We start from the raw sequence: 17,758 nt of genomic DNA on the forward strand, positions 1-17,758 counted from the left end.
AATGCACTTGGATTTGTATGCTGACTTTGCCACTTAGTATTTGCTACTTACTTATCATCTTGAGCTTATCATTTAATCTTTCTCAGCTGAGGTTCCTTATCCATAGAATGTTGGAACTTGGACTATGAATTCTAAAGTCATAGCTTTAAATCTATGATATGGTTATTCCATTGTCATTAATTAGAGAGGTGGATGAGATACCAGTTTAGATGGGTGAAGTGTTGGGGAAAATCAATTCCATTCAACTCAAGTTATGAATTTGTCTTGTCTTCACTAACAGTAAAGATTCTGGAATGCTCCATCCATCCTTCAAAGCCTACTGGACAGCCTGATGCCTTCAAGAAGTCTTTTCTGATTCCATGAGAGTTAGACATAGAATACTTCCCTGGATGAAATGCAAATAGCAACCTCCTGAAACAGATCTGTCATCTAGATCACGGGAGGTAGCTAACAACGCCAAAATTCACCTTATGAAACAAACCCCCATTCTCTAAGAAGTGAAGCAGTACCACCTATCATCTAAAGGCAAAGAGGTAATATATATGACCTTTTCATCTTAATTTGCCTTAGAAAGTGATTGTGATATACATATTCCCTATAGCACTTGGTCCATGGTAAGGAAGTTGACCCTTGAAGGTAATTGGCACTGTTCAACAAGACTGAGTTAATCAAGGAGAATGTTATTGAGGCTATGGTCTGAAAGGAGAACTTGAGAAATGCCTGTGGTATAGAAACTTTACTCATACAATCCACTACTTCAATTGTCAGTTTAATACAGAAGAGTTCTGAAATTTTTCACATCTCAGCCTCTTTGCCAGGTTCTAATAACTTACTTCCAATGGCCCAGGAGACACCTTTAATGGCATGTCCCGTCAGGACCTCTCTAAACCTCATTATACCTTGAATCATGACATGGACATCTGTTCCTCCAAAGGCATGAAACTCCAGTCTTTATCCTTTTTTTTTTTTTTTTGATGTCCTACTCAAGAGTGCACAAGCCATAGAGTGTTGATTGGGACTTGGAACCAACGGAACTTGGAGTTCCATTATAAGGAACTTGTAAGGAGCTAAAATTCTAGCTATAGTATCTAAAATCTAATGAGTGGTTGCCATCTGTAAGGAGCTAAAATTCTAGCTATACTATCTAAAATCTAATGAGTGGTCGCCAATAAATTATAAGCTTTAGCAAGAGTATTTAAGTGTTTAAGTATTTATTGAAGAACATTAGGATCAGAGAGAAAGGTAAAAATCTAACTATTTATAAGAGACCCCATCATCCGACCCACCATGGCAAGGTCAGGAACAAAAAGCACCCAACGCTTCCTCCTTCCTCCCAGAAGTCTCCTGTGAAACTGGGAACACTTCCCCCCTCCCCCCCCACAGCTCCAAGCTAATTGGCTGGTAGCTTTGATATACAGTACCCATGAGCAAATGTCACTTCCTGACACCAAGGAAAACCGCATAGCTTGCCCTCAGATGCCTTCTCCTCATGGCGGAGCTTTCCTACAGTAACTCTCCAGCAGGTGGCATCATTCCAATCCTTACAAACTCATGGTATGAGAATTCCCCCGACCTGAGGTAGATGGCAACTGGCTATGACTCTGGAGATGAGTACTAGTGAATTGACTGAGATAAAGTGGCTTGCCCAGGGCCACCACAAATATAGTGTCGGGGTAGTATTTGAACCTAGGTCTTTCTTACTGCAAGCCCAGGCTACTTCTATTGTTGAATAGTACCTATTCAATAGTGCCTCAAAGGTCAAATATAAGTGTCTAAATCCCCAAAATTCAAAGTCAAGACATCTAAAACTGAACGCCTCATCTCCCATGTCCCACCCACAGTTCTCCTCCTACCTTCCTGACTGCTTCTTCTATGTTTCCTTTGTTGATTTCTCTGTTTTATGTACTGGACATATCCAGCTGGATGATGCCAACATCAAGATGAAAACTCCTAGAAACCCTCAAGATGGCTACCATTATGGAAAAGCTTGTTTTATTCCACAAATCAAAAAATAATAATAATAAATAATGAATATAACTACATTTTTTCTCATTAAAAAAAAAAAAAGAGAAATTATCACCTTTCCTCTTCCAACAACTCCTTTTTTGTGGAATGTGGAAGGAACATAGCAAAGTTTGGAATGTTTCGTTGTGGTTGCCTAAGGGCCCTGTAAAACAGTCCCAGAGTTAAAACTAGAATGCAGCTTTCAGTAACTCTTGGAAATTGTGTTTGATTTTTTGCAGTATACATTTAATGATGTTTTGGAAAATTCTTTATTATCATTGTGTTTTAATTGCATCTGTCAACCCTGATTGCCTTTATAATGGGCTCTTCACACAGTTTGCTTTGTCATAATGATAATGGCTGTGCATTGGGACTGTCTCATCCATTCAGATGGAATCCTGCAGCCCTGGAGGAGCTGGGACAGCAGAATAAACACTGGAATAGGACTTAGGGACACCTGAGTTCGAATTCCCAGCTCTGCTACTAACTAGGTGTGTGACCCTGGGAAAGTTCCCCCCTCCCCCCCGGGCGTGTTTCCTTATCTATAAAATAATTGGGTGATCTCAAAGGTCTCTTCCAGCTCCAAAATCCAATGATTCTCTAACTCAGCAAAGGAAATGAAGCCCTGTCTGGGGTGAAGCACAGCCTTTATTTGCTATAGTCTAGCCACCAGGAAAAAAGCCAATCACAGGGAATTACAGGAATGGGGGAGTGGGGAAGGGTGTTAGGTAGACAGAAAGCAATTACCCAACTTGGAACGTTACCAAAGTCCAAAATCCTGCTTTTACCCAATGTCCCTGAGGATGTTTACAAATAAAATTATTGTTGTTGTTATTATTATTTTTGAATGCAGTACATCTTGCCCACATTTGCAATCCCTCTAGATCCCACTGCCTTTTGGGTAGTAATGTGTACAGGATGACTGACTTAAAAAAATACATCTTTGGTTATAGATTCATTGTATGCTATATTCATTTTCTCCTGCATACATCCAGGATTTTTGATGTGTGTGTGTGTGTGTGTGTGTGTGTGTGTGTGTGTGTGTGTTTCTGGATGAGTTTCAGCTATGGCTAGGCTGAAAATGAATGTTGAACAGCATGTCTGCCAAGCATAGGCTCACAGAAGCAGTTCCTCAGTTGAGTGGGAGAATGTCTGCAATATGTTCATATCCTGGGAGGAACCAGTAGTCTCTTACCACCATCAGGATTATCTCTTTCTGCAGGGTCTGAATAAAGACTTAGGTTACTAGACTCAGTAACAGCATTCATGAGGATGCCATGAGTGACCAAGGCAACAGTCTAGTAATAGCAAACAGAACCCGTGTGATTGTCAGAAGAGCCCAGGTGCTTATTCCAGTTTTACCATCAGCTGTGACTGTATCACTTAAATACCCTCAAGACTGTTATTATTCTAAATGGACCATATGACACTGCAGACCCCCGTCTTAGCAGTCATGTCTCTGTGATCTTATGCTAGATTCAAGGTACCCAGCCTTGTGTCCCCCACTTCCCATACATGTCTCTCAAGCCTCTAACTCATACCTATGAAGGTACCCATGGAAGGGAGGCCTACATCCTTGAACCCCCATGGTCTCTTTGAGTTTAAACTCATTGCCTCTGTTTCCTTTCCACCAACACGTTATTCAGTCCCTTTCCAATATGACTTTCAGCCCTGTACTACTCAGACTGCCATTTCAAGGGCCACTTCTGACTACTAAGTGCCGTGTCTTATGTCTTTCCCCCTTTGCTCTGGCTTTCTCTGATTTACTGATTATTGTCCTCTCTGACATTGAATTCCCAGTTCCTTGTGGAATACAGTAAATGCTTAATAAATACTAGCTGACTGACTGACATTTGGCATTGTGGACTATCCTTTCCTTGTTCCCCTTGATTTCTCTGACCCTACCCTTTCCTTCTTGACCTCTTTCCTCTCTGAGTGTCTCTTCTCTGCCTCTTTTGCTGGATCCTCTTGCTCTTCCGGCTCCCTACCAATGGCCATTCTTCCCATACCTTTGCTTAGCCCTCCTTTCTTCCTTCCCTACACTCCCTGCACTTTTTCTTTTGGTTTTCTCCTTAGCTCCCACAGTTTCAACTATCACTTCCAAGTGCTTCTTCTCAAACCTATATCTTTAATAGGCTAGTCCCAAATTTTCTGTCTGCTAGATGGACACCTCCTTCAAGGTTTCTTTATATCACCTCAAAATATACATATCTAAAACTGAATGCTTTTTTCTTCCCTCCCTTGCCAACTTTTCCTCCTCATTTCTTCATTTCAGTCAGCCCTCTCTTTCACCCCCACAACCAGCTAGTCACCAAGCCCAGCTTTTTCCTTCGCTGTACCTCTCCCATCTGTCTCTTCTTTTCCTCTCCCATTGCCACAGCCCCACATCAGTATCTTCCTTTGAACTCTTGCAATAGCTTCCTAATGGGTCTCTTTGTCTCTCCTCTTCCCCTGTTTCTGTTCTGATTAGTACTAACTGGTTAATGTTTCTGTAGGACCATTTGGGTTATGTTACTTCTCCTCCTAACAAATCTTCAAGGGCTCTCCATTGCTTACCAGATAAAGTCCAAACTCCTTAGCTTGACATTTAATGTCCTCTACATTTGCACTTTGAGCTACTTTCCCAATGTCATCTCCTACATGTTATACCGTGCACTCCAGCCAGATGGACCTACTCAGTTTTGCCTCCATACTGTTTGTTGCTCATGTCATTTCTTGTGTCTGTTGTGCCCTCCTATTAATCCAGAATTGATGATGGTAATATATTTAGAATAAATGTCAGGAGCATCTAGGTGGCTCAGTGGATAAAGTACCGGCCCTGGATTCAGGAGAACCTGAGTTCCAGCCTCAGACATTTGATGCTTACTAGCTGTGTGACACTGGGCATGTCACTTAACCCTCATTGCCCTGCAAAAATAGACAAACAAATAAAAAAGAAGTGTTGTGTTTTTTGTTTTAGTTTTTTTAGAATAAATGTCAGACCCAGAAGGGACCTGGGTCTGAGCTTCTTATTTCATAGCTGAGAAAATAAAGGCCCAAATTGGGGATGTGACTTGCCCAAGGTCACTGTCAAAGATAGGATCAGAACCTAGGACCCAGATCTCAGAGCTCTGCTGCAAGGAATAATTATATTTTCCTGTTCCCACTGCTCTCCATTCTGCACCATTTGTTACTGATTTTCCCATGCTTTGTAAATTCACAGGGTCACAGAATATCAGAACTGGAAGGAACCTCAGAGCTATACTGAATCAAGAAGGCTTCTCTACAATTCACTGGAGAAGCAATCCTCCACCTTCTGCCTCCCATCTGAAATCTCCTTGACTTTGAAGGTACGGACCTCAAATGTCACTTCCACCATTCCGGTCTCTGAGCCAGCCTGCTCAGAAATGCGCTTGTTCCTTTGCTTCCTCATAGTGCTCGTTTTGGTTTGGACCACTCATGATGCTGCAGATTTGCCACATCTTCTAGCTCTGTGTCCACGGCATCTCTAGACTCCTTGAGAACAAGGACTTGTGTCTCATTCATCTTTCTATCTCCCTTCATTTATCTAGAATGGGGTCTCACACATAGTAGGCTGAATGATATGACCATTAATTATAATTACAGACTTTTGAATGAATGAGTCAACTATGCTGATGTCAGTTGTTTCCACAGAAGTTATATTTCCTGGTAAGCTATTAGAGAGACAAGAAACCTAGCCCAGTTTGCATATCAAAGCCAATATTTAGGGTGTTACCATATCTACACATATATAAGTATCTATATATATGTACACATACCCATATATGAATATATACTTACATATATGCATGCATGTACACACCCATATATAAATATATATTATATATGCACACATACAAGTATACATATATGTATACACCTATAAATTTAAATATAAATATCTTTATATATGTACAGATTATATATGATAAATTAATATATTTATACATATATAGAGGGAAAGAGGGTAAGGGAAAGAGGGAGGAAAAAGGGGAAGGTGAAGGGAAGAGAGAAGAAGAGAAAGAGAAAGGGAGAGGGAGAGAAACAGACAGAGTGAGAGAGAGAGAAAGAGATACAGAGACAGAGGCAGAGAGAGAGAGAGACAGAGAAGACAGAGAGACAGAGAGAGACGGAGAAGACAGAGAGACAGAGAGAGAGACACAGATAGAGAGACAGAGAGAGAGAGAGACAGAGAGAGAGAGAGAGACAGAGAGACACAGAGAGACACAGAGAGACAGAGAGAGAGAGATACCCAGAGAGATACCCAGAGGCTCTCTGTTAGTCCTGGATTCATAGAATATGGTCTGTTCCAAGTGGAAGGAACACTGCTTCTGAAACTAGAAGGCCTGTGTTTAAATCCTGGCCCTGGCACTTAACCTCTAGTGCGACCATGAGCAAATCCTATAAGCTCCCTGGTCCTCAGTCTCCTCATATGTAAAATGAGGGGGTTGGATTGGATCACCTCCAAGGTCTTCCCCAGATCTAAATCCATGACCTTGGAAGTCTCCTGAGAGAGCCGGGAATGATTTGCATCCTGGGGAGGTCTGGCTAAGCTCCAGCTAATCTCTGGGCTCCTTCAGTGCACACCTGCTTGTCTGTCAACCTACAGTCTCCTCAGTCACTTCCCATGGGATGGCTGGGGCCAAAGGTCTTTGAGAAAGGTCTTTTATCGGCTGCTTTGCTGCCAGACCCCTCTCTCAGCAGCACCTGGGTCCAGATTTAATATTTTCTTTGGAGAGAGGTCAAGACCCTGTCCCTCCTAGAATGGGGCAAGTGCTCTTTTTTCTTCTCCTGCTGACTGCCTAGTTCTTCCTTTACAATGAGAATTTTAGTTGAAACTCGTGGCTAATAAAAACAATAATAGCTATCATTTATATAAAACATTAAAATTTGTAGAGCACTTTACAAGTATTGTCTCATGTCCTTAGAACAACAGTGAGAGGTAAATAGTATTATTTTCCCCATTTTACAGAAAAGAAACCAAGACAGACAGAGGTTAGAGTGACTTGCCCAGGGTCACACAACTGGGAAGTGTCTTAGGTGAAATTTGAACTCTGGTCTTTCTGACTCCAGGTCCAAAGTTCTATTTACCATCACCTAGCTATATACTAATGGGTCTAAACTGATCTGAACTGGTCAGTCTCTTGATAATAGTGACATAGACCAATAGCAGGTGCTCCCTCATTGTTTAATGATTTATCTGAATCTGAAATGGGTGTTTGCTTGTAGACCCCCTAAAAATGTGCAGTTGGCTTTTCATTAACTGTACTGAGATGTAGCAGCACCACAAATAATAAAAAATGCCAGATAATCCAAAAGTCATTAATATTTAGCTTTGGGATGCAGGATATGATTATTTCCTGAAGCTCATTTATGTTCCTAATTATATTTCTCTTAGATTAATGTTATAATTAATTTGCATTCCTTGAACATACAGCGAGTGGCTGGGAGTGGGGGTGGGCTTGGAAGACTGAGGTGACCTGACCCTATGCCAAGCATCAGGGGAAGTTCTGCCTTGATTGACTTCTTTTTTCAGGTGGGCATTCCCCAATGACAATGACCCCAACCTAATTTTTTGAGAAATGATGATAGTATATATTTAGAATAGACTATTAGATCAAGAAGAGACATTGATCTAACCCTCTCATTTGTTATTATTATTATTATCATCATTATTATTCTCACTATTATTATTATGACTAGTATGCTACCTGGATTGTTTTATTAGAAATGATGAAGAACATGGAAGTGACTTCTAAAAAGTCACTAAATTAGTATCATAATGGCAGAGATTGGACAAAGTCTACTTCTAGAGAACAATTCTTCTCTATTGCCCTTTTCTCCTCCCATTGTTATTGTTTGTCTTGTGTTTTCAAAGCTCGCAGGGTCACAGAGCATCAGAATCAGAAGACCATCCTATCTAGCCTATACCTAATTATCTCCCTTCAACATAATGTGACAATTGATGATCTAGTCTCTGCCTGAAGAGCTCTGAGTGCGGAACCTGCTCTCCACAGAGGCGGCCCATTCTAATTTTGAACTGCTCTAATTTTTAGGAAGTTTTTCCTGACATGAGGCTTAAATTTGATTCTTTGCACATTTCACCTGGGCAGCTAAGTCAGGTAGTAGATAGCATGCCAAGGCTGGAATCAGGAAGATTCCTCTCCATGAGTTCAAATCTGACCTCAGATACTTACTAGCTGTGTGACCCTGGGCAAGTCACTTAACCCTCTTTGCCTCAGTTTCCTCATTTGTAAAATGAACTGGAGAAGGAAATGGCAAACCACTCCAGTATCTTTGCCAAGAAAAACCCAAGTGGAGTCATGAGGAGTCAAACATTGAAAATGGCTAAACAACAATAACAATGACAACAACAACAACTTTCACTCATCCTTCCTAATTCTGCCCCTTGGGGCCAAGCAGAACAGACCTTATTATTTTTCCACACAACAGCCTTTCAAATGCTTGCAGTTCCACTTCAGTCTTTCTTTTCTCCTGGCTTAACCTCCCTGGTTTCTTTCAGCTGATTTTCAAATGGCATAGTCTTCTAGACCTTCATCATCCTGGTCACCTTTCTTCTGAGGTGGATTCTCCCCCTGACCAGCAATGGAGACTCCACCTTAGAGTCCTCTGGAATAAAGAAAAAGCACCTTAGTGTAGTGAAAAGATTGGGTTGCTATTCAGATCTCTCTCTCTCTCTCTCTCTCTTTGTCCTGGCTCCACCGCTAATTATCTGTGTGACTGACTGTTGGCAAGTCAGGTAACTTTCTTAACATCAGTACTGAGCACAGTGCCTAACACACTGAGGAGCTTAATAATATATAAATATTGACTGATTCTCTGGGACTCCATTTTCTCCTCTGTAAAATAAGACTGTTGGATTAGATGAACTGTAGGATGTCTTGTAGCTCTGAAGGATATGATTATAAAGGCAGTCTTCTCTGGAGTTCTGTTTTTCATCTGTAATATGACAGGGTTTGCCCAGATGATTTCTAAACTGGCTTCTAACTGACTTCTATGATCCTATAATTAATAAAAAAAAATTTTCTTCTATGATTAAAGCTCCGTTGAGACTTAATACATATATTTGAGTTCATATAGGAATGCAACTTGGTTAGGGTTGTGGCGAATAAAAAACTTATGTAGTCGCCCTATAGTTAGGGAATTTAGCTGGGATTTATAATATATTTGTTACTTAGAAATTAGAGGCTACTGCACCAGTTTGGGGGCATTAAGCATGTATTAAAGCATATTAAATGTTAGTAAAGAGAGCCGCCATGGCTCTGAAAGATACAAAAGCCTAGTTAGGAAAGAAAAGAGAGAGAAAAGAGAAAATGGGGAACCCTAGTGGGGTATGTCTGTTCTCACCAAGTTCCTGGGCCAAAGAGAGCGATCAGTGAGCTTAAGCTCTCTGAGGGAAGCAAGAGAGATGGCCCTCTTACACACTGCTTAAAGCTAATTGGCTAGCATCATTTAAATCTATTGGTTCACTGGATTTGAGGGTGGTCCAGTGCAGTCGGGCTATCAGAGCCCAGAGAACAGATCCTCTGACAGGAACAAGGCCTTCGGGTGGGTGTGGTTTTGAGTGAGGTAACTTCCTGACTCTGGGCTGTCCTTAAGAAAGGTCAGATCAGGCTCTCTCAGCAGGGGCCTCTGGGAGTCCCCAAACCCCTATTATTAATAATTTTCTCACAGGCTTGAGGCAGTAAATGAGTGTTACATCTAGAAATTAAGTCCGGTTGATTCTAAATTCTTTGAGGTCAGGGAACTGTTTTGTTTTCATCCATGTATATATAGAGCTTAGGACAGTGCCTTGAATATGTTGAATTGAATTGTACAGGAAGCAGACTTGCCTCATTAAATTTTATTTTAGACTAATGTTAAATTTATTTTTTTTATTTTTTTTGTGGGGCAATGAGGGTTAAGTGACTTGCCTAGGGTCACACAGCTAGTAAGTGCCAAGTGTCTGAGTTCAGATTTGAAATCGGGTCCTCCTGAATCCAGGGCTCATGCTTTATCCACTGTGCCACTTAGCTGCCCCCCAAATTTAATTTCTATTCCCTAAATGTGATGAGATGAGAATGTTTGGATGATGGAAAAAACCCCAACCTTATCTTCACCTCCCCACATACACATCTAAAAAGCATATGACTTATTTAGAGAACATTGAGGCATCTGGCATAAACTCCTTCAGTCAGTCCCACCTCCCCACCATTCCTCCAAGCTTTTCAGCATCGTTACCCAGCCACTCCGCCTTCTCTTTGGTGACAGACTAAGTAGAATCCTTACTCTTAACTAAATCTAATCCTTCTACCTGCAACCTTAATCTCTACAGCACCTACAATGGTGCCTTCCACACAGTGTATTTTTTTTTTTTTTGGTGAGGCAATTGGGGTTAAGTGACTTGCCCAGGGTCACACAGCTAGGAAGTGTCAAGTGTCTGAGGCCGGATTTGAACTCAGGTCCTCCTGACTCCAGGGCCAGTGCTTTATCCACTGCACCACCTAGCTGCCCCTCACACAGTGTATTTTTAACAAAGTTTTGCTGGATTAAATGTTAGTTGTACTCTTTCCTTCCTCCTCCCAGAGATTGTTCTAGCATCCCCTCTCTCTCATGTATGTCTAATCTCTTTCCCTCCACTGGCTCCTTCCCATGTGCCCACAAATCAATCCATCAATCAATCAACAAGTATTTATTATGTGCTCTATACTGTGGTAAGCCCTCAAGCAGCTTACATTCTAATTAGGGATAAAGCATCTAAAGAAAAAGATATATACAAGAGACACACAGAATAGACAGAAAGTTAGAGGTGAAACACTTATTGTTTACCACTAGGTGCAAGAGATATAAATAAAAAGAATGAAATATACTTAATTCTCCCAGTTCTTAAAGGAGAGACCTTCATTTTATTGCCAAATTTCTTGGGAAAGTCTATTCCTGATGTCTCCATTTTCTTGTTACTCACTTTCTGCTCAAACCCTCGAAATTGATCTTCTTCTTTTCCTATTCTATTAACATCTCTCTTCCAGATCAGTTAGCAGTGACCTCTCTAATGACCAGCACCAATGGCTTTTTTCACTCCTTGTCTTCCTTGACCTCTACAGCATTAGATATTCTTAACCACTTGATCCTGCTTCATATTGTCTCTTGGTTTCACTCCTGAGATGCCACTTTCCTGGTTCTCCTAAACCTCTAAACACTTCTTTTCTGTCTTTTGCAGTGGCTCCCGAATGCAGGGATTCTTCAAAGATCTGTCACTGCTTCCCTTTTAACCTCTCCCTATGCTTATTGACTTGGCCATCCCTTTTGCTTTTTACCATTTCTATGCCAATGATTTCTGAATAGATGTCTATGCCTGGCATCTCTTCTGAAGACCTCACACTTCCATCTCCAAATGCCTTAAGGTACCAGCTATCCTGTGTGGCTCACTGATAACCAAACTCAACATGTCCAAAATTGTACTTTTCTCTAAATGTATTTCTCCTTCTGACTTCTAGCACCAACATTTCTGCCTGTGGCACCAACATAAATTTTGTCTTGCATTCGAAACTTTGAGATTGATTTTGATGTTTGCACCTCCTTCACTACTACTCATGCGGTGGTGGTGGTGTTCAGTTGTGTCTGACTCTTCTTGACCATAGACCATACTGTCCATGGGGTTTTCTTGGCAAAGATACTAGAATGATTTGCCATTTCCTTCTCCAGTACATGAAGGCAAATAGAGGTTAAGTGACTTGCCCAGGATCACACAACCAGTAAATATCTGAGGTCAGATTTTAACTCAGGTCTTCGTGACTCCAGGCCCAGTGCTCTATCTACTGAACCACCTAGCTCCTTCCTACTACTCATGCTAGGGCCCTATCAAGTCTTGTCACTGGATCTTAAGATTTAGGGCAGGAAAAGATCTAGGTAACTTAAGGGATAGTGTTGGACTTGGGAGTCAATAAGACTTGGGTTGAATTCCTGCCTTTGATACTTGCTAACTATATGGCCTTAGACATGCCACTTAACTCTCTCAGCTTCAGTGAGAGATCAGAATAGTAGCACCTACCTCACAGAGTTGTTGTGAAGCTCAAGTGAGATCCCATTTTTTTGGTGCACTATACACCTTAAAACACTATATAGGGGCAGCTAGGTGGTGCAGTGGATAGAGCACCAGCCCTGGAGTCAGGAGTACCTGAGTTCAAATCCAGCCTCAGACACTTAACACTTACTAGCTGCGTGACCCTGGGCAAGTCACTTAACCCGAATTGCCTCAGTAAAAAACAAAAACAAAAACAAAACCCACTATATAAATTCTAGTTACAACAATAACACTGATAATCATCATCAACATTATTGAATGATTTTAGCAATCAGCCCCCTCATTTTACCAATGAAGAGAGTGAGGTCCAGAGAGTTTCAATGGCTCAGTAGGTTCCAAATCAAGACCTCTTAGTTGAAGGCTCTGTCTAGTCTGCCATGCAAGAGAGGTTCATAAGGTACTTTTACTCTTTGGACTTCACATAGCACTTTGTTTTTCAATTTGGACTATATGATATTATAGTTAGAGTTTTTGTCCCCAATCCCTCTTACTAGATGACAGACTCCATGTTGGGAATCATGTCCTATCTTTCCACTATGAAAGGCAGGGTCATGTATTGGGAAGAACTCTGATTTGGATTCACCCAGGAGTACACTAGAGGCAGCTTGGGAAAGCTGGTTGTTAAATTTTCATCATGATCATTTATACCTTGGAGATCAGCAAACACTATAAATGAGGGTTTAATTTATTGTTTTGTTAAAAATGTTAAAAATTCAGATGAAACTTAAACGTGTGTCATGTGTTTTCAGAGAACTGGTTGTTAAACATTTACTAGCACATACCTCTGGAGCCCCAGGACCTAGGTTCAGATCCCAGCTTTGATATTTACTACCTTTATGACTAAAAACTAGTCACTGTAACCTCTCTAGGTTTTAGTTTTCTCATCTGTAACATGATTTTTTTTTGGTTTGTTTTTTGTTTGTTTATAGCCCAACCACTGAATAAATGCCAGTTGTTCTTGCAGCTATCTAAATTGTATATTTTCCCTAGCAACTGCAATTTCTTGCAACATATTAGGCACTTAATGACTTTTTATTTGATGTTGTGAGCCAAACTGGAAGATAATGTTCCCTCTGAGTAAATCACATATGACTAATTGAGACGTCATGAAAACTGAGGCTTACAGAGGTAAAAGTGACTAGGGTAGGGTCATACAGTTAGTAAGTTTCTAAAGAAAGATTGAAACTTGGCTCTTTGTGAATTCAGGTCCACCACCAGATTTGGCCATTAGGTGATAATTTTTTTTTTCTACAACAAACTACTTAAGTATAGAGGGGTTGCATCCTACATCTGTGGAGGGAGAGTCTGCTCCCATGAAAATGTGATTTCTTGAAGTATTCCTTTGGAAATTGCAGTGACTTATAATGTAATTCCATTTAATATCATGTTTCTAAAAAACAGTTAAAATGTATGATGAAGTACACCTATGCCACTTTAAAATCTTTTTACTCTTCATTTTTTCATAATCTTCTATCTCACCTTCCTACTACTTCTAACACACATGCCTATGCACACAAATACAGATATGTTGGTGCACAACGTGTATGTGGGCAGTCTCACACACACACACACACACACACACGCACACACACACACACACACACACACACACACGCACACACGCTCACACTCCTAACCAGCTCAGCTGCATTCCTAATATTCTTCTTCTTCTTCAAAGCATTCTAGCAAGGTTTAATGTAGATGACGATTACCCCATTGTGAATGCTGGGAGAAAGAGAGGCAGAGAAAGCACAAAGACTTTGCCCAAGGCCTGACTCCTGACCCTCAGTCTTGCGTTTATTCTGGGAAACCCATCTAACTCCTTTTCCTGAGCATTTGTTGTGTTCATTTCGCTGCCTTACTTCCTTTAGTCTCCATGATTTCGTTCAGATCCGGAGCATGTGCTCACTTCCCAGGCCACAAAGGTTGTCAGGGTCTCAGCTTTGTCTCTTTGGCAGACCAGATGGCTGGTTGCCCCATCTTGGGGTTTCCCATCTGGAGCAAAAGAAAAAAAAAATCTTGAGAAACTCTCATTTCCTCCCACTCTCCTCCCCCCACGGAGGGAGTGTCAGAGTGTCAATGTCAATGGGACGGATGACGGATTTCAGTCGGGAGCCCAGGGTGCCCAGAGCACGGAGACCATTTTATCTAAATTGGCAATGATTTGTTTCTTATTGCAGACGCTAACTCTTTAGCATTATTGATCCCTCTTGCCTAGTGGGGCACATTAGGTGCCTTTGACCCCAGCTTGCACCAGGAAAAACCAAGGGGCCGCCTGAGACTGTCTGGCATTGTGATGGGTGGATTCAGTGCATTTCCCCCCCCCCCCCCATATGCCTTTTTGTTCTGCTGTGAAATGGTTTGCCCTGGTGCAGGTGGTGTCCATAGGCTGCATCCTTTTGTCTCTTGCTCTTCAATACAGTAGCGGTTCCCCTCAGGGTCAGAATATCTTACCCATAGAATTCGCGCTATCCCACCTATAGAAAAGGCTTCCAGGGCTGAATTTCCTTCTCTGAAAAGTCTATTGGTGCAATTCCTGAATGAAACAAGGAGATGTGGGAAAGGGACTTTAAAAAACCAACAGTGAATATAAATAGGAATGTTAGGAGGAAATGAAGATGAAAAGAGATTTCTCGTCTAAAAATAGGAATAGCACATATTTCTGTAGTATCTTTTTCCCCCTTCAGAGTTCAAAGTTCCTCCTGCATTATCTTCTAAAACTTTGATTAGAAAAAAAGGGTTCATTTCCTTGTCCTTTATTCTTGACCCCCCACCAAAGTATCCACCGAAGGTAACTAACTAGCTGTTCCTTGCCCCCTATCGCCCCTAGATTTCCATGACGACACCCTTCCCAGCTCACCACATCTGATTGATTTAAATCCTTTTCACTCTTTGATCCTGGAACCTGCACAAGAGCCCAGGTGTCCTGCTGCCCATTCCCTGTGATCCCTGGAGCACGGTACTCCTAAGCACTTCCTCATGGTGAGAGTAATCAGAAGGAAGGACAATGTCACAAAAGAAGTTAAGATACCCCTACTTCTTGAAACATTTAATTTAATGAAGAGAATTGTGATAAATTATCTTTTTTTTTCAGTCCACATCTTGATTTCACCCTTGTGGAAAGCGCCCTGTGTAAAAACCCCATTCTCTGATGGAGATGACCAACTCTTCTGTAATTTACCTGGTCTTAGAGTGCTGCTTGAGGCACTGAGAGGTTAGGTAATTTTCCCATGGTCCTCACAGCCAGTATATGCCAGAAGCAGGACTTGAACCTAGGTCTTTTCTGACTCAACAGCTGACCCTCTCTCCACTATGCCATATAGCCTCTTGCTGATTTCTGACAATCCAGAAATATATTGCAAGGGAAGGAGGTAGATAGAGGTACAATACATGAAGGTTCTGTTTATATGGGAAAAGTGACAATGGAGAGCAACAATCTAGGTAATCTGGGTAAAACCCTCTGCTCTGGAAAATTAATTGGCTAACTGGTTTAATTTTTCCTGTATAGACACAGCCTATGTTTGTTTCTTGAAATAGACATTGCATTTCACCAGGGATCTATTCATTGCTGTAAAGTTTGACTTCTTTGGGCGCTGACCAGATCACCGAAATTGCCACCTGATTTAAATGTTCAAGATTAGAACTCTTAAGGGACAGAAAGCTCCCGTCTGAATTTTTCGGTGAACAGACTACTCCCTCAGACCTGGGTGTAGATTGTAGAGTGTGTGATGTGAGTACTGTTGGCATATGGGATAAATTCTATTGGTTAAACTTGCTAACCTGTTGCCATGACAACCTTCACATTCTCCACAAAGCAGAGACAATTCAATATTTACCTGAAAATTCAAAGAAGTAAACCCACCACTAAAAAGAAGCTATACAGGTTTAGCTCGTTTCTATAAAACATGATGTGTAAAGCCCCATGATGCCAAGCCACTAGGCAGTTTTCAGGGCTAGAGGCAATTAGCATCACCCTCTTTGCCTAGCCCCAGGGCAAAAGCCCAGTTGTTGGCTAGGATAATCTTGCCTTCAGCCTGGGAAATCTAGTGTTGTGTAATTGAAAGCACACAGGTCTAGAAGATTAGAGGATGTGGGTTCAAATATTGTTGTTTATTTTTCACTTGTGTCTGACTCTGTGATCCCATTTGGGGTTTTCTTTGCAAATGCTAGAGTGGTCTGCCATTTCCTTCTCCAGCTCACTTTATGGAGGAGGAAACTGAAGTAAACAAGGTTAAGTGACTTGCCCAGGGTCACACAGCTAGTAAGTGTCTGAAGCCAGATTTGAACTCGGGAAAATGAGTCTTCCTGACTCCAGGTCTGTCATTCTATCCACTGTGTCACCTAAATCCTGACCTTCTCGCTAAATATGTTGCAGACAAGTCACATTTTACTTAAGCCTTGTTTTCTTTATTTGTAAAATTGGAACAGAGGGATTAGTTGAGACTAGATGATTAAGATTTCCCTTTTCTCCAATTTTTCAGTGACAAAAAGCATGAGAGAGGATGTTGTAAATGTATTCTTGCTTACAGGTAGAAAGGTGGGGACAAGAGAAAGTGAGCTAATTAACCTGTCAGCTGCAGAAGTCTCTGATAACACTTATAATGCCCACTTGCCTGCAATTCCCCTCCTCCCCAATTACTTATCACAAATTGGGGATCTTGAGACTTTCCAGCTTGGGGGGATTGTTGTGGGGTTCAGATGAGATAATGGATATAAAGCTTTTTCTAGATCTTAAAACACTATATAAATTTTGGTTATTATTATTATTATTATTAATCCAGTCTCTAGTTGTCTAGTTTAATGATGACTTTATTCCCTGAGTGTTCTATTGCCTTCTTGCTGAACTCAAAACAGGGGTGTGCTAGTGAATGTTTAACGATTAGGTTTTAGGGGAAGGGAGGGAGAAACAAACTGTACACACATACTCTTTGTTTCTTTTTAAAAACATCATTTTATTTTTTCCAATTACATGTAAAGATACATTTTTTACATTCATTTAAAAATATTTTGAGTGCCAAATTTTCTCCTCTCCCTTCTCTCCCCTCTCCATAAAAAGTAAGAATTTCAAGCAGGTTATAGATGTGCAATCATGTAAAATGTATTTCTATATTAGTCATGTTGTGAAAGAAGACATAGACCAAAAGGAAAAAAAAACACGAAAAAGAAAGAAAGTGAAAATGGGTATATATCAGTCTGCATTCAGACTCTATCAGGTCTCTTTCTGGACACACACACACACACACACACACACACACACACACACACACACTTTTAATTTTAATCTGCATTACTAACACTGTCCTAAGTCTATACAAGTGATGAAACAATAAATCAAGCTCTGATTTGCAGACATTGCCAACACAAGCTGGTTCGAGCTGGCTCCAGCACACCCCAACAAGTATCTCCAGTTCTTTTTAATTGCTGTCATGTGAGCTAGTTGACAATGAATATTTCCTCTCATGAAAGGGGTATGAAGAAGATGTGTTAGTAGGAGTGGAATCCATTATACAACCACTATAGATTCATTGCATTTCAGGTCAGTGAAGGACCCCAAGGAGACCCTTCACTTTCACTGTTGGGATTTTTTTTCCAATCCACTTTGACATGGTAGGTAACACATCCATCCTTAATCCAGCATGATGGACTTTGTAGCAAAAGAAGCATGACAAT

General features: G+C 41.0%; 1 long non-coding RNA gene across 1 annotated transcript in view; it reads left to right on the forward strand.

The window, feature by feature from the left end:
- The first annotated feature begins 336 nt into the window (after positions 1-336).
- LOC122751712 overlaps positions 337-17,758 on the forward strand; it is a 128,519-nt gene continuing 111,097 nt past the window's right edge. The window contains exons 1-2 of the long non-coding RNA XR_006355802.1: positions 337-533; positions 5,207-5,333. This is a non-coding gene — a long non-coding RNA (uncharacterized LOC122751712). The remainder of the gene's footprint in view (positions 534-5,206; positions 5,334-17,758) is intronic.

This window comes from Dromiciops gliroides, chromosome 3, assembly GCF_019393635.1.
Source record: "Dromiciops gliroides isolate mDroGli1 chromosome 3, mDroGli1.pri, whole genome shotgun sequence".
Taxonomy (NCBI): Eukaryota; Metazoa; Chordata; class Mammalia; order Microbiotheria; family Microbiotheriidae; genus Dromiciops; species Dromiciops gliroides.